Source organism: Mesoplodon mirus, assembly GCF_964341445.2.
Source record: "Mesoplodon mirus genome assembly, chromosome: 9".
NCBI lineage: Eukaryota > Metazoa > Chordata > Mammalia > Artiodactyla > Ziphiidae > Mesoplodon > Mesoplodon mirus.
This window is the reverse complement of record NC_138985.1, coordinates 98,904,263-98,928,837: the sequence shown is the minus strand read 5'-3', so window position 1 is coordinate 98,928,837 and position 24,575 is coordinate 98,904,263. Positions and strand designations below refer to the sequence as shown.

Genomic DNA, 24,575 nt, shown 5'->3' with positions numbered 1-24,575 from the left:
CTTCTCTATTTCCTCCAGCCCCTTTTTCTATCTATCTATCTATCTATCTATCTATCTATCATCTTCTGGTTTATTACCAGGTGTTGCCTCTCTATTTTGTTATTTTTCCTAAGGAACAGACCAACTTGTTAGATGAATGTAGGTATAATTTCTAATGGCAAAACTGTGGACACTTTTTAGCTAATTTGTGGGAATACCTCTATCCTTAAAGAAAGCAATACTTTTTTGGAAGTGGTCTATGTCAGGCCAGGATAAAGATTATGAAGTCAAATTAAATTACTTCATCAAAAAGAAGAACAAGAAAAATATGGAAATTTTTTTCTTCATACTCCCAGGAAGAGGGCTAGAGAACTTAATGTTTATCTAGTCTTAGGAGTTTATCTCTTTGAACCTAGTTTACGTCCATTAAAACCAAATGCATAGTAAAACTGTACATCCTAGCCAGAGTAGAGGTGATGAACATAGTTTAGGTTAAGACAAATGCATAGGACTGAGACGTAATAGATAACAGTTCAGTGGCACTTGGAACTGGGAACTAGATTATGGGAATATAAGGCTGTGTAATAACTAGGTCACTTGTGTATTAACAAGGTCCTATGACCCCGGAGTTTATCCCTGCGTCCTCTACAAGCTACACTCTCAGTGAAATAGTGTATTATTTGGGAATAGCGTATTTGTGTTCCATTTTCCCAGCCAGGAAGAATATAGACACACCTGTGAGGTGTAAAAAAAATCCATTTTGAAATATCTATAGACAAAAGTATTCAAGGTGTGGATTTGGGGGAACTATCTCTCTGAATATCTGAAACATGTCAAATGTTCAGGCATAAGCACTGAAGGTTATCTTGACTATATTAACCTTTTAAAAAGAGTGTGAATACTTTTATCCCCGAATTTTGAGGGAAAAAAATATAGTGGAAAGAATTCTAAAGCTGTTCCCCCAAGATTCTGTCTCCTGGTTATTCAATCAAACACTATCTAGGTAGGCCTGTGAAGGGATTTTGTAGGTGTAACTGAGGTTATGGACCCTAAATTAGAGAAAGTAGCCTGTATGATCCAGATGGGCCCATTCTAATTACTTGACCCCTTAAAAGCAGAGATATTTCTCCAGCTTGAGTCAGAGGAGAGATGAGACAGAAGAGGTGAGTCAGAGACTCAAAGGGAGTTGCAGTCATCCTCTAAAAGCTGAGGATGACCCCCAACCGACAGCCAGCAAGGCAACGGAGACCTCTGTCCTACAACCACGTAGAAGTAAATTCTGCCAATAATCTGAATGAGTCTGGAAACAGATTTTCTCTCAAAGCCTCCTGATGAAAGCCTCGGGTGCCCCTTAGCCCTGCGGGATCCAGAGCAGAGCTCCTGGACCCTCTGGATTCCTGACCTACAGAACAGTGAGATAATAAATCTGTGTGGTTTTAAGCTGCTAAATTTGTGAGAATTTATTATGGCAGCAACACAACACTAATCTAGTACTTTAAAATAATTCCTTATTTTCATCTATTTCCTCTATTCCCTCCCCCTCTACAGGAGCAAAAGCAGTTTTCAAAAAATCTGCAGGAGGAAAAATCTATGCTTTTATGCTTTACAGATGTGTCCTACAAATTTACATTAGCCAAGAACAAATTATTTAAATTAGTATTTTCCCCTAAAATCAGATTGATAAAAGAAACAAGCACACATTTTCACTGAGAAGAAATGACTCCAAATTCTCACTCTGCCATTTACTAGTTTATATGACTTTGGACACATTTTTAATCCCTTATAACATTGCAAGGATTAAAAATGATTTTTAAGTGAATCTCTCAATTATAAGAGATTTTAAAATAATTTTTAAAGTTACAGAACGATAAGACTCTATTACCTAAATTCATCATTTTGTTATTGCAGAAGCAATCTACATTTATTGTAAAACAAATATGAGAAAAACCAGATGAGACTAATTTTTTAAAAAAGAAATAAAGAAGATAAAAGCATAATTTGACATTTTAGAATAATTCCTGTTAATATTCTGGTGTAAATATCTTTCCAGACATTCAATTTTTGCAGCATATAATGCACATATAATAAACAGTGTGCATATATAGTATGGCAGGGAAATGTATTGATGATTTTTCTCTTTTTCACTGCTATTAAGACATCAGAAAGAATGAGAACTTTTTTCTCCCCAGGGAAACTAGAAATTGAGTTTCACAGACTGAATTTACCACATACCAGGGCTTCTCTTCCCCCTGCCTAAAGAGAGAAGAAGAGGTTCACTTAGGTCCTTGTGACAGGGACTATCCCAGGCAGCAGAGGATGAAGCAGGGCATCCAAAGGGAATGGCTGTAATGACCTCTCAGAAGGTCTAAATCAGACTCAGCAAAGATCCTATGCCAAAACAAACCCCTAGGTGATAAGATCAGAACACCTGCTACCTAAATATCTAATATAGTGAAATTTTAAAATGTGGCATTTCTTACATCCAAAATGTGGTGGAAAAAAATCTTACTCATATAAAGTTTCACAAAAATTCTAGAACCTGCTTTTTTCACTTCACGTGTTAACCTTTTTTCACGTCAATAAATGTAGAGCTACAAAATCATTTTAATAGCTACATTATATTCTTTTGGATAGATGTTCCATAATTTTTTATTAATAACATATTTTTGGACATCAGTTAAATCCAAATTTTCATTATTATAATCAATCGTGCTGTCAAGCTCCATTAACTTTAACATAATAAAAGGGTAAGTCAAGGTGACCTATGCTTTACCAAGACCAAAGCCAAGAAGCTGAGAGGCACGGGTGATGGGTCGTAACTAGGATGCTTATTTGCTTCCCCATGAAGGATGGAAGGTTTCTAGACAAGGTCTGCCACAGTGTATGGGCTCTATACAGCTTTGTGATGGCTCGCTCTCTGATACTTATTTTTCAGTGCTTTTTACTTTGTTTGGTTTCCTCAAAGACAGGTAGTATCTTGAGAGCAAGGCAACAAATATATTGCTTTTCATAGTCTCAGATTTTCTCCAATATTCTGCAAAGAGTAAGTGCACTAAAAAATTACATAATGATTACAATTATACTTATTTTCTTGGCCAAACACTTACTAAGGTAAACTATGGACTAAACTTATCTTTAAAATTATATTATGTCCTGGCTTCTCTGAAGACCATAAACCTGTGATGGTTGAGTACTGTTTCTAATATCTAAAATTTGATTTCGTGATACGTGTTTAGCTGATTGCTGTTTATTACGTCAGTTGGACTATGAATGCACCTTCTAACACCAACAAAGAGACAATTTTTGCTAGGGAGGCTGTGTGCCCAGGTTTTTTCAATTCTGCCCCTTCATGATTCAATAAATACATGTGCTATAACTTGATAGGCTCATGTTTTACTATATTTTATCGCTCAATTTTAAAATTTATTATCAGTTTCAAGGGGTTGAACTTGCTTAAATATATGTAATTATATCCCCAAGAAGAAACTTCAAATACATTTAAATAAGTCTAAATGTTGAGCAAAAATTACTTAGAGAAGGGAAATCCCATGTATTAAATCTGGGCAGTGGAGTCTTGATATAATGCCAGACCAAATCAATGAAATATTTCATCAAATTTTTCGTTAGTCCCATTCTCTCCTAGCTAGTGTGCCTTTCAATCCAAATGGCTTGTTAGCTAGAAAAATTCAGACAGACAGCTGGTGTGTCCTATTGCCTGGCTTCTGGATGCCTTTGCACTGAACTCCATAGGCAAGCAATGAGCTCCCAATATTGAAGAGTTGTTATCTCTGAGTATCCAGGAATAAGCTCTCAGTGTAGAATCTAAATTTATCATCATGTAAAAACATGGTCCTTAATATCTTAAAAATATCTGAATAGTTCCATATAACTAGGAGAAGGCGGAAGTATCCAGGAGAAAATCAACAGTCACAGAAGACAAGCCTTGCCAACACAGTGCTGTGGGTTGAGTCCATCGCTCCCCAGCAGAAGTGTCTATCCAAACTTCACCGATTTTTAATTCCTTTAACAGGGACTCAAAAGTCCACCTTCACACAAATTCTTTAGTAAGTAAAGAACCCAGGAAAAACCAATGTTCTTCTAATCCCATCCTCAACATGTTACAAGTAAATTTTCTATTTTCAAACAGGATAGCTTTCAAAGAGAGAAATGTCATAAAAAGGATGCAATTCAAAGTGATGTGTATTGTAGGGGAGAGAAGTTTGACAATTTTGCCTTAGTTCTTCTTGGTGGGATAAAGAATAGAGGGTCACTCTTATACACACACATATACATGCACATACTGCATTTGTTTTGGTTTTTTAACCTCAAATTTCATTAAAGACCCGGGTGATGAAACTGTCTCTTTCTGAGGCCACATCCATGAATCACTGTGAAGCTACCAATACCCTCAAATGTGATCTTCCTGATTTGTCTGTCTCCCAAAGAGGCAAAATCCAATAAACATTAACATAAAGGTTATGTTAATTTACAGTAAATATGTGGAAGATTAAAAAAGAATCAGTCATGATTTTAACTGGCTTATCAGGATTAGTGGAGGGACAGACAAGATGCTGCATATACACCCGGAATGCCATGTGCATGCGCTCATGACCTCTTACGTTTTTCACAGGTGTGTACTTGGATACCACTGGAGGACCAGTACATTTTGTTAGGATATTCTCTGGTGAGCTGTAGATTGGGTCCTATGCACTGTTAACACACACACTGAATATTGCGAAATGAATGAGTAACAAGAAAAATACATTTAAACTATTTGATTTTCTGGTCTGCCTCAGCACAGACAAATAAAGGAGACATGGGAAAACTATTTGGGTCCAAATAGAATCTTAGCCTTCTAAAGGAGGAAGGGGCAAAATAGCTGGTGGCCAGAATGAATTTCATGTTAATAACACATACAACGTGTATGAACTTGAATTACTGTTTTACTTAGACTCATTCCAGTTTCCATATTAACTCACAAGAGTAAGATCTCTTGCAAGCCTTCAGACAAAAAATTGATTTATGGTTTGCTAGATTCTGTTGCATGAGCCCTTCAGCACAATCGCTACTGGGCATGACAAATGGAAAGACACTGCCATTCTTCGTACTTTCATTTTGTAGATGAAACCTTTGATTTAACCAAAAATAAGAGACCTGCCCTTGAGAGTCTGAAAAATAGTCTTTGGAGTCAGTGGTATGCATCATACAAAGACTTCCGAGCAGGAAATTCTTCCTGTGCTGTTTTGGTGGAATAATGTATGCAGAAATGTTTCTTTGGATGCCAAGGCAGCACTGGGGCACCAACTGTGGTGTATTGAAAGAGTTAATAACTGAGTCATTTTGCTCTGTAGCCCTTTGGTGTGAAAAGAAAGCTCTACTTTTAAATAAATAAAACTAAATAATGATTTAATTTCTGATTCTTAGACCATAAGTGAGACCATCATTCAGAAGCCAACAGTACACTCTACCCACGCCCTGAATTAAAGCATTTATGGCAAGAATTAGAACACTCAATGCAAATTCATTAACACTTTTGCAAACCCTCAATTTCTATTTCTCTCCCCAAAGATAAGTAATCTACTTAAGAAAGGTTAATGAGAAGTACAAGTGTATTCCATTTCTGCTAATCAATGTTTTTGGTCCAAAATGTTAAATATGGTTTTTAAGAGTATTTGTTGTCAGCTGTACAATCCAAGCCCAGCTTTAAATGGAGCATTATTATCTGATTTCCTAGTCCATGGGTTACATGTGAGGTTGGTATAAATGAACAGAAAATTCTTTGATGATGAATGATATTTCTGATATCCATGATACCAAATATGATATTTATCTATGCTACTCCCCAATTTAGGAAGCATGGATATATATATATATATATATAAAGCTGCCATTTTTATAGAGTACTTCAGCATGTCAGGTATTGTGCTATTTTCCATGAATTATTCATTAACTCTCACAGGAATTCTCTGAACTAGGTATTACCATCTATGTTTTGTAGATGAGGAAACTTGGATGTAAAAAATTTAAGTGTAAGTGATGAACTTGTAGCCTCATTTTTTTTTTCTGACTTGAAAGCCATCTTATTTTGCTTTCAATATTTTGGTATAAAATGGTATAATTTTAATGTTTTTTCCTGATTTAAGTGATTTTTGAAAACAAGTAAGTTTCTGAATACAGTAAGGTACAGAAAGAACAAAGTAGAATTAGACCCCCAAACACCAAATTTATTATAATCATCAAGTTCAGAATATAATTTTTAAGAAGATTTAATATGTTTAAGAAAATGAAATAGGCAATCAAAAATATGAGCTGGTAACAGAGAGATGAAACCATAAAAATTTATCAGTTTATTTTTTTTTCCTTTTCTGCTCTACAGTAATTTTATTCATATCGCTGTTCAAAGCCCAACCTCACCATGGAAAACTATTTTCTCCTCAGCATCACTTTTTTTTTAAATCAAAATTTTCAAACATATACAGAAGTAGAAAAAAAAGTAGAGACAATAATATAACAAATAATAATATAATAAATCTCCATTGGCCCAGTAACAATATTCAGCAGTGGTCAACTCATGGCCACTCTTATTTACCTACAGTTCCTCCCCTCAGCCCCCACTATCCCTACTGGATTTTGAAGTACATTCCAGATATCATTTTATTTAATCTGTAAACATTTCTGTATTTATTTCTAAAAGATAGTCCTTAAAATACATAACCACAGTACCATTATCACCGTTAAAAATGATTCCTATTTTTTAAATTGTCTTATAATGTTATTTTACAATTTGTTTTTATCAGGATTCGAATGAGATCCATACACTGCACTTGTTTTTATGTCTGTTAAGTCTATTTTAATCGGCAGATTGCTCCTTCATCATTTTTCCCCTTTCCTTGCAATCTATTTATCGAAGCAACTGAGCCATTTATCTTATATAGTTTACTACAGACTAAATTTTCTTGATTGCCTCTCTGTGGTGTCACTTAATATGCTCCTCTATCTCTTGTATATGCTGTAAATCAGTAGTTAGATCTAAAATCTTGATTCAAAAGTTTGTTTTTGTTTTGGCAGTAATGTTTTATGGGTGGTATTGCACACTTCTATTAAGAGATGTGTAATATCTGTTTGTCTCTCTTTCTTGATGTGAACAATTTATAATTACTGTCTAGATCCTTTATTTCAGTAGAGGTTGAAACATGGTAATACTCAAATCGTATCATTCTTTCTTCATTTATTTGCTAAGATGCATCTATAAACAGAACTTTCTCTTATCAACATTTGATTATCTTAAGGTATAATCCAGAAAGGAAATACAGGATAAAAGTTTGATTCTATTCCTTTATTCACCAGTTTTCAAAACAATGCATTGGATCTCCAAAGGTATCCAATGACACCATTATTTTTTAAATTATTATTAGTAGCTCATAGATTTAAACATACTTGATGTATTTTAATCTACTATATTTAATTTTCTTATTGATTATCAAATTGTCCTAATTTTGGCCAGTGATAGCTTTTTCAAGTTGACTCCTGAGTCTTTTTGGTACTAATAATCATGTAAATCTTTCTTGCTTCTTAATAAAAAGAAAATCACCTTTTACTTTTTTCTCTTTTTTTCACTTTTTAAAGTAAAGCTTCCTTGCTTTTAGCCATCCCAGCTGAGGCTCATACATGTGAGTAAGTGTAGCCACTCTGAAAGTTGTCCATTGCCATATAACTCTTTCTAGACAAAAAGGGTAAAAGAATCACCCAGTCAACCCACTGGAACATGAGAAAATAATGAATAATTATTGGTTTAAGACCCTAAATTTTTTTTTTGTTAATGAAGCAACATATAATCTTCAATATATTATACTCACTTAAGTTGATCATGTTTTTTAAAAATTTTTACTATTACTTAGATACCACTGCATAGCAATTTACAGAGCTATTTGACATTCTTTTATAAAGCTGCATAGTACTCTATTATATGGACTTAGCATGCTAGACAACCAGTACTCTAGTGATGGCATTTGGTCTGTTTTCATTCTTTTCCCATTACAACAATGCTTTAGTGAAAGCTTCGGTGAAAAGCACATGTGTCTTTTACATTTTTTCAACAAGGCTGTTTTGATAAAGAATAAAATACAAATTGTAGAAATAAAAAAAATTAAAAATCAATGTGTAAGTTAAAAAATAGGCAAATATTTCTGAAGACAGAACTAGTGAATTGGAACATAAATCTGTAAAATGTTATGGAATGCAACAAGAAGCCAAAGAAATGAAAAATATGAGAGAATGGATAAAAAACATAGAGAAAAGATGGGAAAATTACATTTGTGATGACAGTTACAGAAGAAGACAATCAGAGTTTGGGGGAAAAGCAATACTTGGAGAGTTAATGGCTGAGAATATTCAAAATGGATGAAAGATATGAGTCATCATAGTTGGTACACAAACACCACATAGTTTAATTAAAAGAAGTCCTTTCTAGATACATCATGGTAAAATTGCAGACACTAAAGACAAAGATTTCAAAGGAGACCAAAAGAAAAGAAAGAAAAGACCTGCAAAAGGGCTACATTTATGCTGACACCTGCTTTCTCAATAGCAACAGCAGAAACTAAAAGCAAACTGTATTCAAAGAGATGACAGAAAATAACTGTCAACCTAAAGTTGTATATCCAGAAAAAGCTGTTCTTCCAAAATGAAGGCAAAATAAAAATGTGTTCAGGCTTAAAATAAAGAATGATCCTTCGGAATTTCACCACCAATTGACCCTCATCAAAGGAAAGCCTAAAAGAGTACTTTGGGAGGAAAGAAAATGGTCCCAGAAGAAAGGTCTACTATGAAAGTTACACTGACAACCAAAATTAATTGTAAACACGTGGATGAATGTGTCAACACAGATATATATAAAAGTAATGTGTAATTTATAGGATTATCAAAATAAAATCAGATTAAAATACCAGATAATACAATGATATTTGGGAAATGGGTTATTTGCGTTAAAGTCTTCTAAGTTACTCGTTTCGATAGAAAATGGGGTAGACATTGATTAGTTTTATAATTAATTGTGTACATTAAAATTTCAAGAGTGTTATTAACAACCTGAAAATAGAGTATAAAACTTCCAAATAAGTAGAAATGAAAAAAGGAAAACTACAACAATTTTTTAATCTTAAATTGAACAAGAAAGATGAAACCAAAAAATGTACTGCCAATGGAGAACACAAATATGGTGATATGGGTAAAATTAAATTAAATTTAGTAATCCAAATAATTTAAATGAATTAAGCTTATTCATTAAAAGGAAAACATTCTCGAAAATTTTTAAATTTCTGGTACTATATTACTTACAAAATACATACACATATCATAAAAACAGAAAGGATGAGAAATTATGTACCAGGCAAATACTATCCAAAATGAAGCTACGGTTTCTTTCAGACAAATAAAACCAAAGGCCAAAGGCATTAATAAAGATGAAGAATACAATTCACCAAAAGATACATCAATTTGAAATCTGTTGGTACTGAATAATATAGCTTCAAAATCAAAAAAGCAAAAACTGAAAGAAATATAGGAGGAAATTGATAAATCTATCACCATGGTAGACAGACCTCAGTAATTAGTAGATCAACCAAATAAAAAAGAGATCATTTAATATAGAGAAAATCTGAACCACACATTAGCAGCTTGATCAATGGGTTTGTGTACAGCCATGCATTCAGTGTCACAGACTACATTTTTCTTTAGCATAAAGGGGCATCTATGGAAATTGCCAAAACACTAAGCTATGAAACAAGTCTCACACACACACACACACACACACACACACACACACAAAGAGCAAAAGAACTGGAAAAAAATATAAACCATGATTTTCTAAGCACATGTAATTAATTTAAAATATACCAGAAAAAAAATTCAAGGAAGAAATCATAATAGAAACTATAAAAAACTTAAAAGTGAGTAACAATAAAAATACTGAATATTAAAAATGTATTAATGGGCTTCCCTGGCAGGTCAAGAACCCACCTGCCAATGCAGGGGACACGGGTTCGAGCCCTGGTCCAGGAAGATCCCACATGCCACGGAACAACTAAGCCCATGCGCCACAACTACCGAGCCTGTGCTCTAGAGCCCGCATGCCACAACTACTGAAGCCTGCGCGCCTAGAGCCTGTGCTCTGTAACAAGAGAAGCCACCACATGAGAAGCCCGCACACTGCAACGAAGAGTAGGCCCCGCTCACCGCAACTAGAGAAAGCCTACCCACAGCAACAAAGACCCAATGCAGTCAAAAATAAAATAAATTAAAAAAAATTTTTTTAATATATATTAAGGTAGTTAAAATTTTCCTTAAAGGAAAAATTTAGTGTTCAAACCTATATTTGAAATTAAAACAAAAACAAACAAACTGAAAAATAGTGAGCTATGAATCCAATTTAAAAAGTTAAAATAAACACCAAATATAGTGGGAGGAAAGGGACTGCTCTAGTCTGAATGTTTGTGTCTGACTCCTCCCCACCAAATTCATATGTTGAAATCCTAACTCCCAAAGGTGATGGTATTAGTAAGTAAGATCTTTGAGTGGAGACTTGGCCATGAGGGTTTCACCCTCATGAATGGGATTAGTGTCTTCATAAAAGAGGCTCCAGAGAGATCCCCTGCTTCTTCTACCATGTGAGGACACAGCAACAAAGCACCAGCTATGAACCAAGAAGAGGGCCTTCATCAGAAGGCTACCGTCCTGGTGGCTTGATCCTGAACTTCCAGCCTCTAGCACGGTAAGAAATAATTTTCTGTTGTTTATTAGCCACCCAGTCCATGGTGTTATAGCAGCCTGCATGGACTGAAACAGGGATTTAGGGAAAAAAAGAATTAATAAAATAGACAAAAATACAAAGATACAAACTGCCAAACCAAACTAATACAGATACTCAGACAGTTTAACGTTGTATATATGGAATGTAACAAATGGAATCAAAAAGAGCATAATTTGCTTCTATTTAAAATAAGAAACAAAGAGAAATTGAGAAAAGCTAAGCTTATGTATTTTAATAAATTTGAAGTCTAGTGAAAGAGGGGCTGGTATTTGTCTCCTTACCCCTAAATCTAGAAATATGATTATTCAGACCAGAATCACTCAAAGAGCAGCCCTGGATGGAATTACATTTTTGTGAGATCCAAGTATCTAGGGGGAAGTATGAAGACAAAAGATCACCAGGGAGGCAATAGGGCTCCAGATGCAGGGAGGAAGAAGGGACCATCTCAATACAGACTTTCTGCAACTCTTACATAACGTGCAATGATCACACCATATTACTCGGTGGGCAGATTCCTATCCTGTGGTCTGGCAAGCTTATGATGTGGAATGCTGTGCTCTGACTTTGAACTGGTTAACCATTTTCCTCACTACCCAACCCCCCTATCTTTCTTCTATGCTTTAATATTGCAAATCCCAAGAAAAATATTTTCCAAATTGTTCCAAGTAGTTGAGATAGTTGGCAAAACAAGTCTCTAAGAAATGTAAACTTCTGATCAAAGAAAATGTTGAATATGGTTTACAGTCAAGGTGAGTTTCAGCTTTTAGGAACTAAAAAGTTCATTAAAAGAGGCTGAAAATCTTCTACATCGAACACTGCATTTTATTAATAAGTTCAATGAAAATCAGCTCAGGAAATCACAGGAGACATTTTTTCCCCTTAACTCAGCTTTATTGACTCCCTTTGATTCAAAGCACCAATATTTATGTGGCAGAAATTTCCAATTGCCTCTTTAAAATTCGTTTATTTGATTTTATGTGAGAGACTATGCTATAAAGATAGTTCAGTGAGTAAGATTTTTGCACACATTTTCATAGAGCGTTTCTTCTGTCCCATCAGTAAATATATTCACCTGGTAGCATCCCTGACTTGGAGTTATTGCTGAGGAAACAGCTGGGACTATTCTTACATCCAGCAATTTTTTAGTAGGTAGGTGCCATTCTAAACAAACAAAAAAAAATAGGATTTGGGAGTAAGATGGAATAGCAACTTGGTGAAAGAGAGAAAAGAAGGGAGGGAGAGAGAAAGAAGAGAAGTTACTGATTCTCCTGGGGAGAATTTGAACAGATACTTCACAAAAGAAGATATATGGATGGAAAAACACGCACACACGCGCGCGCGCGCACACGCACACACACACACCCCAGAAGATGCTCACCATCTTTAGTCATCAGGGGAATGCTAATATAGACCACAATGAGTTACTACTACACATCCGCAGAGTGGCTTAAAGGAAAATGAAGCATTGGTGAGGATGTGGAACTAGATGTCTCATACACTGCTGATGGGAATGTAGAATGGTGCAGTCATTGAAAAATACTTTGCCAGTTTCGTATGAAATTAAACATAAGACTCAGTAATCCTGCTGCTAGGTATGTACCTAATAGATGAAAATATACCTCCATGGAAAGACTTGTACACTAATGTTCATAGCATTGTATTCATAATAGCTTAGAACAGGAACAACTCAAATGGCCATGAACAGATGAATGAATAAACAAAATACACATTAATAAAAAGCAATGAACTAGTGGTACAGGCAACATCATGGATATATCTCAAAAAGATTCTGGAAGCCAGATACAAAGAGTACATACTGCATGATTCCATTCATATGACACTCTAGAAAATGCAAACTAGTCTACAGAGTTATGAAGTAGATTGGTGGTTGCCTGGAGTCAGTGGTAAAGAAGAATTGAATGCAAAGGAGCATTAGGGAACTTCTGGAGTGATGAAAATATTTTGCATAGTGACTGATGTAATAGTTACATAAATGTTTACATTTACCAAAACTCATCACTTAAAATGGGTGAATTTTGTTGAATATGAATTATACCTCAAAAAATGTGTAAGGTTTTAAACATATACACACACAGAAGGTACTTAGGAAGAATGAAGAAGATGGTGAGGGAATTAGAACAAGCTTTATTTGCCTTTGAAAAATAGAATAAGTGTTGTTTTTGAAAACATGTCAGTTCGTGGTAGATGCAATAATTGCCATAGCACTTTAGGTAAAGTAGAAAGGAAAGGTGGCAGTCAGCCCTTTAGCTCTGAATCAAATGGACAGAACATCTCCAGTGCATCACCACAAGCTTTTGTCCTTGGTCATTCTGATCAACTATTTTATCCATGACTTTACATTCTTTCAGCTCTACTATTTTATGATTCTGTGTTCTGCAATAATGTACTGAAATTTATTTGTCAAGCCTACAGAAAGGATAGCTAACTAATACTTTGGATGACAACTTCAGGATTCAAAATCCTTTTAACATAGAGGAACACTGGACTGTAATCAACAAGATGAAATTTAAAAGGGCAAATATCTTGAAGTTAGGTTTAAAAATTCAGCTCTGCATACAGATTTGGGATAATCTGGCTTCCTTTAAGGAAAAAACAACAACAACAACATACTCTCCAAAGGAGAAAAATCCTTTGTAATGGATTATATAGGTGTGTATGATTTCATTTATATAAAATTTTAGAAAATGCAAACTAATCTATAGTGGCATAAAGAAGATCAGTGGTTTCCTGGGGTCAGAGGTAGAGAGGCTATTGACAGGAAAGGAGCATTGGGGAACTTTGGAGGTAGGATATAATATATATATATATATATAATTTATTGCAAAATGATCAAGCCAGATTGTCAAATAACTATTAAAAATTTCATGCAATATTAAACTACATGAAGAGAGGTAAACATCCAGAACATTGTAAATCACAGCCTCATTGAGTTTTGTACTCGTCAAACCATATCTGAAATATATTCAATTATGAGTATCAGATTATAAAGAGGATACCTAAGAAAGACAGACAATCTGATGAGAAATTCTCCAAAACATGTCATGGATTAGAAGACTAAAGTGAAGAGAGTCATAGCAGTTTCCAAATATTTGAAGCATTGCAACATACAAGAGGAAGAGGAATAGAAAATATACTGGGGCTTCCCTGGTGGCGCAGTGGTTGAGAGTCCACCTGCCAATGCAGGGGACACGGGTTCGTGCCCTGGTCTGGGAAGATCCCACATGCCGCGGAGCGGCTGGGCCCGTGAGCCATGGCCGCTGAGCCTGCGTGTCCAGAGCCTGTGCTCCGCTACGGGAGAGGCCACAACAGTGAGAGGCCCGCGTACCACAAAAAAAAAAAAAAGAAAGAAAATGTACTGTCTTAAAAATTTAAGATCAACGTAAGTTTCAGAGAGGTAGAAATGCCTTTAAAATAAGAAAGAAGTCAAATATGACAGCTAGTTCATAAGGTCTGAGCTGTCTCTTGATGTACCATGTAACTTGTTATTGGAAGTAATTGTGCAAAGGATGCATGATCAAATTATAGAGATATTAGAATAGGAATCCTACCATTAGGTGAGAAGTAAGACTGTATGTCACTGATTGGAAAATGGAGTAGGTGGAATTCAACCCAAGTTTAATGATGGAAAATATCTGGAGAGGCAAAGAAAAAGGGCAAGTGGAAGTAGGAGGAAGTAAGGGGAAAAGATAGCACATGTATTGATGCAATGATGCCAAAGTCAAAAAAATAAAAATAAAAGAATCAAATAGGGCTTCCCTGGTGGCGCAGTGGTTTAGAGTCCGCCTGCCGATGCAGGGGACACGGGTTCGTGCCCCGATCCGGGAGGATCCCACATGCCGCGGAGCGGCTGGGCCCGTGAGCCATGGCCACTGAGCCTGCGCGTCTGGAGCCTGTGCTCCGCAGCGGGAGAGGCCACAACAGTGAGAGGCCTGCGTACCGAAAAAAAAAAAAAAAAAAAGAATCAAAGAGTGTAGCATGCCACGAGACACCAACCTGCCTAAAATGCAGTGTTCTTGTTCAGGAATATTACCCTAATTAGCCTGCTAAGAAAACCCTTAATATTAGGACAGGTGGTTTGATACCTGACTATTCTGAGCCAAAAGCTAGAAGGTGTTACTTTCAAATACATTTTAGAGTCGAATGCCTTGCTTCCTTGCTCACATCATTAATAAAGGGAGGTAATTCATGGGCAGACATCCACAGATTTTGCTCATGAGATTAAGAAGGAAAACAGAAGAAGGAAGAAAGGGAAAGTGGGGAGAGTATTGAGAGAAAAAGACCAAAAAGATAAAGTAGAGTATCATCAAACCCAAATTCTAGCTTGAGTTTGCTAAATTCAATGTTGAACTCTAATTTGTATGTTCAGGGTGAAATTAAGAGGAGGAGGTAATGAATGGGATAATAAAGAATTTGTGGACAATAGAATAACATCAACAATCATAGCAACAACCGGAAGAGAAAAAGAAATGATCTTATGAGGAAAGGCTGATCTTTTGAGGTGATCCTCTGCGTCCAACTAGCCCATAGAATAGACTCTAGGCACTTGAGAAGCTCCAAGCTGATGTTTGTTCTGAGAGAAAGAGAGCACACAAGCACGTCTGAGGTTCTTTTATTTGCTCTCTTTGTGTTTCTCTGTATTTGTTAAGATGGATGGATTCTCTGCTTCATTGAGCATAATAGTTAAAGTGAATGAAAATTAAATGTTGACTCGGTCTGATTGAAATATAAATCTAAATACAGCAATGAGAGAGAGAATCAGGAAGTGAGGAGTAAGACATTCATTAAATATTTATATATACAGAAATGTGGCTTTTAAATATCTTTATAATGGGTTAGATGTCATAAAGCCATAGACATAACAATTTTACTTTAGCCTGCATATAATTACACCTATGCATTTAAAATTCCAGAAGCTGGACTTACCTACAGAGGCCAAAGAATTTTTATACCCCTAAAGCCTGAGGCAAGAGGTCAAAGAGCCAAAGCTCTTGTCATTTATATAAAGGAAGATGTGGAGGTTTTAGTCAAACACCTGTATATTCAAATGGCCGATACATGTATGAAAATCTGTAAAACTTCAGATCTAGTCAAATGAGTGCAAATTAAATTAATGATATTGTCTATCTAATGGATTGGTAAAAATTAAGATGAATCATATTTAATGATGAAGGGGGTGGTGGAATGGGCACAATAAAGGAGAATAAAGTTCTCAAATACAGTCTAATATAGTGTATGTATTTTTTGGCCCAGTAATTTCACTTCCAGAAAAATATTCTAAGGAGATTAGGAAAGAGTATAAAGAAGTAAGTATGAAAATGTCTGAGGAAGCATTGACTGCTAGTGTACTACAGACAATTTAAATGCCTACTAAGAGGGAATTGGAGTAAATAAATTATAGTTTATTCATAAAGTGAAATACTAGGTAACTACTTAAAAGGATGCATTTATCATTATGCATTAATATGCCGTTATATATTATTAAGTGAAAATAAGATAGAAATATATATACAAAATTCTATGCAGGGAATTCCCTGGCAGTCCAGTGGTTAGGACTCAGTGCTTTCAGTGCCGTGGGCCTGGATTTGATCCCTGGTCAGGGAACTAAGTTCCTGCAAGCTGCGCCGTTCAGCCAAAACAAACAAAAAATGCTATGCTATACTACATATTTGATATGTTTTAATTTAGGTAAATAATCTATGAAAAAGTCTAGAAGGATGTGTTTTTAACTGTTAATTATGTCTAGCTAGAATTATATAGAAGTTTTCACGTTCTAATCCATAAAGATAGGCTTTCACTTTAAAATTTTGAGCGTGTATTATTTTGTAATCTGCAAAATCAATTAAGCAATTCAATATAGTAGACTCTAACATCTCTTAAGTGAAGCTGTAGCCATACAGGTGGATGTATGAACGTAGGTGAACGTAGGTGAAATCACTGGAGTTGAGGAGTTTAATCATCTTTGAGGATAGATAATTGGATGTCGTCCACATGCATTATGATGGCAAGAGACCAAGTGTAAAGAAAGAGAGTGAATCATATTATGACTTTAGCAGAAAGTGATAGACAATAAGAAAGGCCATAGGGCAGTATTGAGGTGGCATGAATCTTAAATGACTAAGGCCTTTGGCATGAGGATGGAAAAGGAAAGTCAGGAAGGAGCAGTAGGGAACTGGAAGGATGTCCACACCACTCTAGACCCTGCTGCTCCATGCTGAGTGGCCTCCGAGGACAGGGCAACTATGGAGGCCCTGTTCCCCGAGGAGACCTAGTCAGAAGGGCCATCCAGGGAAGATGTTTCATTCATATAAAGATTTATTGAGCCTCTACTACACGCCAGTTACTGGATCAGTTCTTCAATAATAATTTAATGCTTATAGAAAGCACAAGGGGAAAGGTCTTGACTAAATGAAAAAATAAGGGAAGAAAAAGCAGATAATAAAATGGAGATAAAAGTTCATGATCAGATAGCTTGTGTGGGTCTAGTCTTCTGGATGGTGACTAAGGATAGTGATGATAATAAGGTTTCTATTATAAGGGCTGCCTGACAGGATGCAGGGGTGAGTCAAAAAATGAATGACAATTTTGAAGATTCCAAAACACTGAATATATAGAGATGGAAATGTCAAGGCATGAATATATCCTAAAAGCTAGAGAGACCAGATTAGGTGTATGACTTTATCACCGTCTAGACTCTTGCTACTCAGAGTGTGGTCCATGGACCATCAGCCTTGGCATCACCTGGGAGCTTGCTTGAAAGATGAAATCTTAAACTTACTGACTCATAACCTGCAATTTAACAAGCTCCCCCAGGTGATTCATAATCATACTAAAGTTTGAGAAATATTGCTCTAGAACATAGATTACCAATTAACTACTCAACCATAACTGGTGGAATTAGAGGTGGCGTTACAACTAGGATGCTAGGAATTATGCATAAACCTATATCCTGTTGTGTCTATGCAGCCATCTATTGAACTACTTACTGGGGGGAGTGTAAGGCTGGTGAAAACTTTTTTTTTCTGAGTTTCTTCAGAAAAAACATGGGGGAGGGTGGTTGTAAAAGAAGACTCCAGAAAAACAGACCTGCAAAGCCATGACTATATGCTCCAAGAGACATTTGTGCCTAAGAGTGATTAGAAGTTGTTGAGAGAGCCATGAGGACTTACATCCTATTGAAGAGAGAATTGTTTCATAGAGAATTATAATGTGTACTGAGACTATATGCATGAGTTTAATTGGGCTCGTTGGCCTCTGCCACTGCCAGAACCCTTAGGGACCGGGAGACCTAGAGCCACAGGATAAGTGAATGTGCTGTTCCAGGGAGTAGGACAGCACTAGGAAAGGGAGGGTTGCTAAACTGCCCTGTGGTGACATTATGGCTCTAACGATAAAAGTCTACTTTATACTCCCCCAGACTCAGGCCAAGATACAATTTATAAGTGTATTACGAAGGAAGACATCAGCCTGGGCAATGAGGGTGGCCAGCAGGGAGAGGGTGGGGGCTTGAATTCACCTTAGTTTCCAGGGGGTCCACAAGAATCTGTCAGAGGTTCAACCTCAACCCACGGGAAGCCATCCCAACTGCAGGGCAGGCAGGAGGGAACCGAGAATCCCACCCTTGGAGAAGCCAGCATGTTAAGCTCCCTCTCAGGTGGGAGGAGTTGCTGATAGTCCTGCAGCTGCAAGACAGAAGTGGGGCTCCAACCGTTCAAAAGCAAGCTCCCCTTCTTCCCACCTTCTGCTAAGGCATTGCCCTTCCTAGAGAAATATTTGGGAGAATCTACTTCCTAGGGACAGTGAGCGCGCTGAGTTGAGAGGAGGAACATAACTTCTTTACCTCCTTTGAGAAAACCCCCTGGAGTTAGCTGTATGAACAGGCATTCCATGCCTGCTCAGAAAATCCTATCAGTGAACTTGCCTACACCTCTTCTTTTACTCATCCTTCCTGTGTCCACCGCTATCCACCATTAGTTTAAAAATAAAATCAGTTTGGGCATTCCTTCCCCTGGATATGGATGTGGAAATTAACTTAATGAGAAGTCAGAGCACAGCCTAGAATGGTAGTTTAACCAGGGAACTGGGTAGGAGTCTCAGTTAAACTGGTAGGCATAATATTTACTATAATATTTACTTTTTTTGTGCTCCTCCCTTTGGAGAGACACAGTGTCTATATAAGTGTCTCTATATTACTTTAAATTGAATTATTGAAGATACTGCCAAGCACCCTCATTTGAGATACCTTCATCTTTCTCAAATCAATATCTGTCTCAGGAGAGCAGAGTTAGAAATTAAAAGGGTGGAAAGGAAAAATATCCTTAGGTTATCAGTTTTTCATTGCATATTCAACAGGGGGATGGTAACTCAATTATTCTAGATCAGTTGGTAGCCCACTTGGACAAAAATGCCCTTCTTCAGCAACAAAAAGGGCTCCATAGGGTTGAGTTTGGCTGGAGAGCTCTGAAATGCCAGAAGCCCTGATTCAGGGGCATGAACAAGACAACCTTGCAGAGACTTCTTCACTCTACTGCACTTCCTTGGCATTCACTTGGATTTCATCATTCAAAATGGATAGACATCTTAGCGTTCTCTAAAATTCCTCAAATCCTTGGAGGAGCAAATCAAAGTCACTACCCTGTGTGTCCAGTAGGGGGCCAAGTGGTATCAGCATGATCCAAAGTAATTGAACCTGCCTAGGATCATTTTCCAAATCTTCTACACTTAATCTTAATTATACTTGTCTTCTCTTTGATTTCATGACAGTCCATGGAGGGACAGCTAAATTATGCTAAAATGATAGGCAAAGAGTGACAGCCCTGAGTCATAGTCAATTCATTTTCATAACTGAAGTAATCACTGATTCTTGCAACATCACTTGGATTGAAATATGGAGGACTTGTTTTGTTCTTGGAAGTTACTGAAAAAGCTACACCATGACATATCTGAGAGAATTATTCCTGTCATTGTAAAAGCAGATTCAGATAAACTGGCCAGTTATCTGCTTCATTATTTGCCCATTGTCTATCATGATAGCTGAAACAAAAATTAATGACAGAACAGTTGATTTAGGCGTGCTATACAAATAAAGCCTGAATGTATCTGCCATGGACATATGTTATTTTTCCAACTTTTATAAACAATGGATCAATTTGCTGGCAAAAGTCTCTATAGACCAACCATTTCACCGGCTTACAAAACATTCCACCATGGGAGAGAAAGAGAAAGACAAAGAGAGAGAGATTTTTTTCCTCAAGCAATGTTGTCTTGCATATATGCAAATAAATAAATAAATGCTTTCATTTCTGCAAGGCCCCACTGAAAAATATAAAGTGTGCATTATGCTTCCGTGATACAAAGTATGGGCAAGTATCCAGCCACTTAAGCTTTTTTCATTAATTTTTCAATGCATTTCACATCTACCTACAATTTAGTACAGTGCACATAAACTAGAATAACAACAGTCAAAATATATGATGTCCACCCCCAAAATGAACCAGTTGGCAACTGTAAGCTGCTTCCATCCTGAAAAATGTGTAGTCACAGTCATTTACAGGGCAATAACCAATTGTTGGCCCCCAAGAAGGGACAAAATCGGGATGCACTATGTAATATAAACCTTTTATAATGACTCAAAACTCTTATTAAATTTATTTTGTGAATTCTATTATTTTAATTATTTAAATGTTAAGTCTTCTAATGTCAAACACCTAATTTCATAGTTTTATTATAAAAATTATCAGTAGTGACAGGAATATGATGGTGCAAGTAGTGAAATAAGGGGAAGTCATTTAGGGGTATTTAAAGATTCAATTAAACAGTCATATTTATACTTGTTTTTCTTTTTTTTTTTCTTGCTGGAAAAGCATTAATAAATCCACTTTGCAATGGTATAAGATTATAGGTTTTAACGTGCTTTGACTACATTAAATGTCTAATATTTTAAATCTGTCTAGAAGCCAGATATGACATCTATACGATGTCATATTTTAAACAAAGAAATAAGAAACCAGCTAAAACTTTTTAAAGACTCATAGGTCTAGCCTTAAGTGTCAATGGCCAAGGAATACAACGAGTAGGAGGTGGAAGGAAGGGTGAGTGGTTCCCAACAGCATATAGAAAGACAATGGAAATCTTGCAAGTCAATTCACATACCAAATAAGAAACTGTATGATTTACTGATAGATGATAAATAGAGAGACAGACCGATAGATAAACAGAGCTGAACAATAATCAGCATAAGGCATTTCACAACTCTATGAAAAGATTAATCTGATACTGACATCTGAAAAAGACCTCATAAAAGTATACGTATAGCTGAGTCACTTTGTTATACAGCAGAAACTAACACAACAATGTAAAGCAATTATACTCCAATAAAGATGTTTAAAAAAATCACGTTAAACATCATTACACACATTTTTCTAAAAACAGAAAGACCTCATTATAAAATTGTCCTATGGCATGCATTTTGGGGCAGCTCTAAGACAAAGATGCAGCATAGATATTTGGAATCTGTAAGATTCCCAGATTGGACTGGTGTAAAATGCAAGCATGGAAGCAGGCCCAATGTTTCCCAAAGAGCACAATGCATGCTCTCGGAGGTTCCACAAATGGTTTCAAATGGCATATAGACATTAAATAGCATCAACCCCCATAGAAAAAGTTACTTCCTCTTCGATCAATATGATTATGTCAAGAAACAACTCTCGTTTTAGTGCCATTGTGTCATCAAAAACTCTCTAGCGTGTGGCAAACTACCCTTAGTAAACAGAAAACGAAACAAAACAGAAAACCCGTAAGCAGAGGTGTATTTAACTGGCATCCAAATACACTTCTACTTCCTGGGTTGAAAGTCACAAACTGAGATGAAGGTCATGGTATTTCACCAAAGGTTTTCCAAAAGTGTGTGTCTTCCTCTTCTTGGACAGGAAATAACCTTTAGGGAGCTTCAACACAGACATGCCTTTAGAATTGACTGATACAAAGAGTGTTCTCTGTTTTCTTGACCTCTTACTTGTGTGGTCAAGATCTTTATCACATGAGAAGCATTTTAGTTTTAGTGTTCCATCACAACTGATGATGCAAGTACATTCAAGGGACATTAAGTTTTGCTGGGCTTTCTTTTCTTTCACATTTCTACCTTCAACCAGTCCTGATGTTACATAAGGCAGATATCCAGCATAATATTAAGGTAGATTTTCTGTCAACTGGAAATTGTTCTGGATGTCATAGCATGGATATAACAGTGATAGATTACCTGACCAGATCAACTGATCCCCTGCCGCTTTATACTTATTTATAATTAAAATAAAGTAAAATAATACAATAATAGCAACATCTTAATTAAAAGAGGCTAATAAATAATTTACAAAGGGAATGTGGCCAAGGTAACGATAAAATGAATTTTTGTTTGCCTGCCTGGTCAGCTTCCTGAAGTGCATCAGTGGTTCCAAAACTTTCCAATTAAGGAACCATGGCCCATCAGAACCCTGCACCTCAGGGACTCCACGTGGCTGCAAATGCCACACTTAAGGAAGCCCAGTACCCTTGCCTATGCTGCCTCTCTTCCTGAATGACATCGCCTGCCTCCTTCACATTGGAGTCTCTGCCAATGCTAGGCTCATCTTCTCCAGGAAGTCTGCTTCACTTGCTGTATGCAGTGTTAGGTTTTCTCTCACTCTATTCCCCTAGTACTTTACATGTACTTCTAACTTATAGCATACAACACACCATGGGCATATTTGTTTGCATGTCAGTTTCCCAGAAAAACACCCTCCCCTCAATGCAAGATGATGGAGGACAAGACTGTATTATTAACCATCTGTGTATCTCCAGCCACAAAACCTAGCAAGGTGTTGTCCTTTGGGAGCTACGTAATACATCCGTGTTGAATGAATGTATTAACGAATGACCTCAAATTTGCTGCAAAGTTCTGCACTGTGGGAAAATCAGAGAAATCCTCTTGCCACCTCTTATATATGGTGGGGGGGGTACCGGGAAGGTCTGGTACATGAGTTCAGAAATGTAACTGAATGAATCCCCAAGCTGTGCTCATGAGGAATCCAAGAGGAGATGAAGTCCAAGTTTCTTATGCTTTAAAAATCCTTATTATTGAATATCTCCTACTTTAAATTTTTAGCTGAGAATGCTATATTACTTACAGGGAACTTGCTTGTTCTAACAGCCTCACATTTGTCATTTAAATAGGACCCTCTATCATTTTTCCTTAGTTTGTTAGTAGCTGTCACGTATAAAATTACCACAAATAAAAGACGGAGGTGGAATATAAATGTTCAGAGACAACACAGCATGGCAAGCAGATGTGAGAAAGGAGGTTGCACAACACTTGCTGGTTCCCCAAGGGACAAGGAATTTAGGGCAAGTCACATCAGGAGCCTAGTGGCTGTTCAGCCCAGATACATACGTATATATGTATGTATATATGTATATTATTTTTTTCTTGGAAGTATAATCTTTTGGGATCTTTTTGATCCACTATGTTGTGCAGGCCTCTGCTGCTATAACTTAAAATACCATACCTCTTTTTGTTTCAGGAAGCTAAGGCTAAGTTACTTCCTGAAATCCTTCCTCGGCTTCCAGGCTCTTTTTTTTTTTTTTTTTTTTTTTTTTAAGCATTAAAAGCACACACAAAAAAATCAAAACAGCATACAGGAATATAAAGTGAAAAGGAAGTTTCTACCCTTCTTCTTGTCCAGGCTCTTTTACCACAAAGAAATTTCATTTCAGCAAGGAAAAGCCAGAGAGGGAGTTTCTCGGGTGGGAAAGCAAATGAGAAGGGGAAGAGAAGAAGGACATATTCTGACAGAGTCAGGGCACCAAGGATTTTGTGACCAGTGTCACCAAAACACTTATGCCCAGGTTCGTGAATAGGGTAGGACCCTGCAAACATAAGACCTGGCTTGCAGGTCAGCCTCTGGTTCAGGTTAGCTGGGTAATTAAGGGCATGTCATTTCCCACTCTGAGATTCAGTTTTATTATCTATAAAGTGAGGAATTTGTCCTTTCCAGGTTTGATCTTCTGTGCCACAGGGAATGTCTATAAATTGTTGTTTCCTGCTTTAATTCGCATCAAATCTAGTAAATGGGAACCACTGACTTATCCAAGGGATATTAATTTGCCTCTAGTCTGTTAGGTCAAGAGAAATAATGTGGTTAAAAAACAGAACTGGCATTTTCCTTCTTCTTGCCAATTCAACAAACGTCAGAGACAAGGAAAGGCTTTGCTTAAGACTGAAACAGCATGTTCTAACCGGTGCCACAATGTACAACATACATCACGGGGAGAGCACTGCCAAGCAGAGAAAAGCAAAACTTTAATTTTTTCCACTTGGAATTAAAAGTGTTTTTCATTGCATTTTCTGCCTACGGCTTTAGAGCTTCAACCAGGTGCTATACAGCTGATGAAAGAGAGCTTAGCGTTGGATGACAGTTTACATTTTACCTCCTTCAGCTCTACCGCAGAACGGTGAATTCAGAGTTGTGCCCTCTAGTGGAGAAACATTCTGATTGCAAGTTTCTTTTACTGGGAAGGAGAATCAGATCTTCAACCACTTGGGATTTTTGTGTGACGGGGCACTGTTTCAAATGATTTATGTCTTTCATGGTCTGATACTTATCCGTGATACAGCATAAAGAGCACTCAAGACTTGGAGTTAAAGAGTCCCAAGTCTGAGTCCTAGGTTGGCCATCATGTAACTATGTAAATTTGGGAGTTAATCTCTGAAAGTCCCAGTGCTTCCATCAATTACCTG

At 36.7% G+C, this 24,575-nt stretch overlaps 1 protein-coding gene across 1 annotated transcript in view; it reads right to left on the bottom strand.

Annotated features, from left to right (window-relative positions):
• LOC309810290 (zona pellucida sperm-binding protein 3-like) overlaps positions 1–24,575 on the bottom strand; it is a gene marked incomplete at both ends in the record, with an annotated part of 43,782 nt that overhangs the window by 19,192 nt on the left and 15 nt on the right. The gene's annotated exons all lie outside the window — the stretch shown is intronic.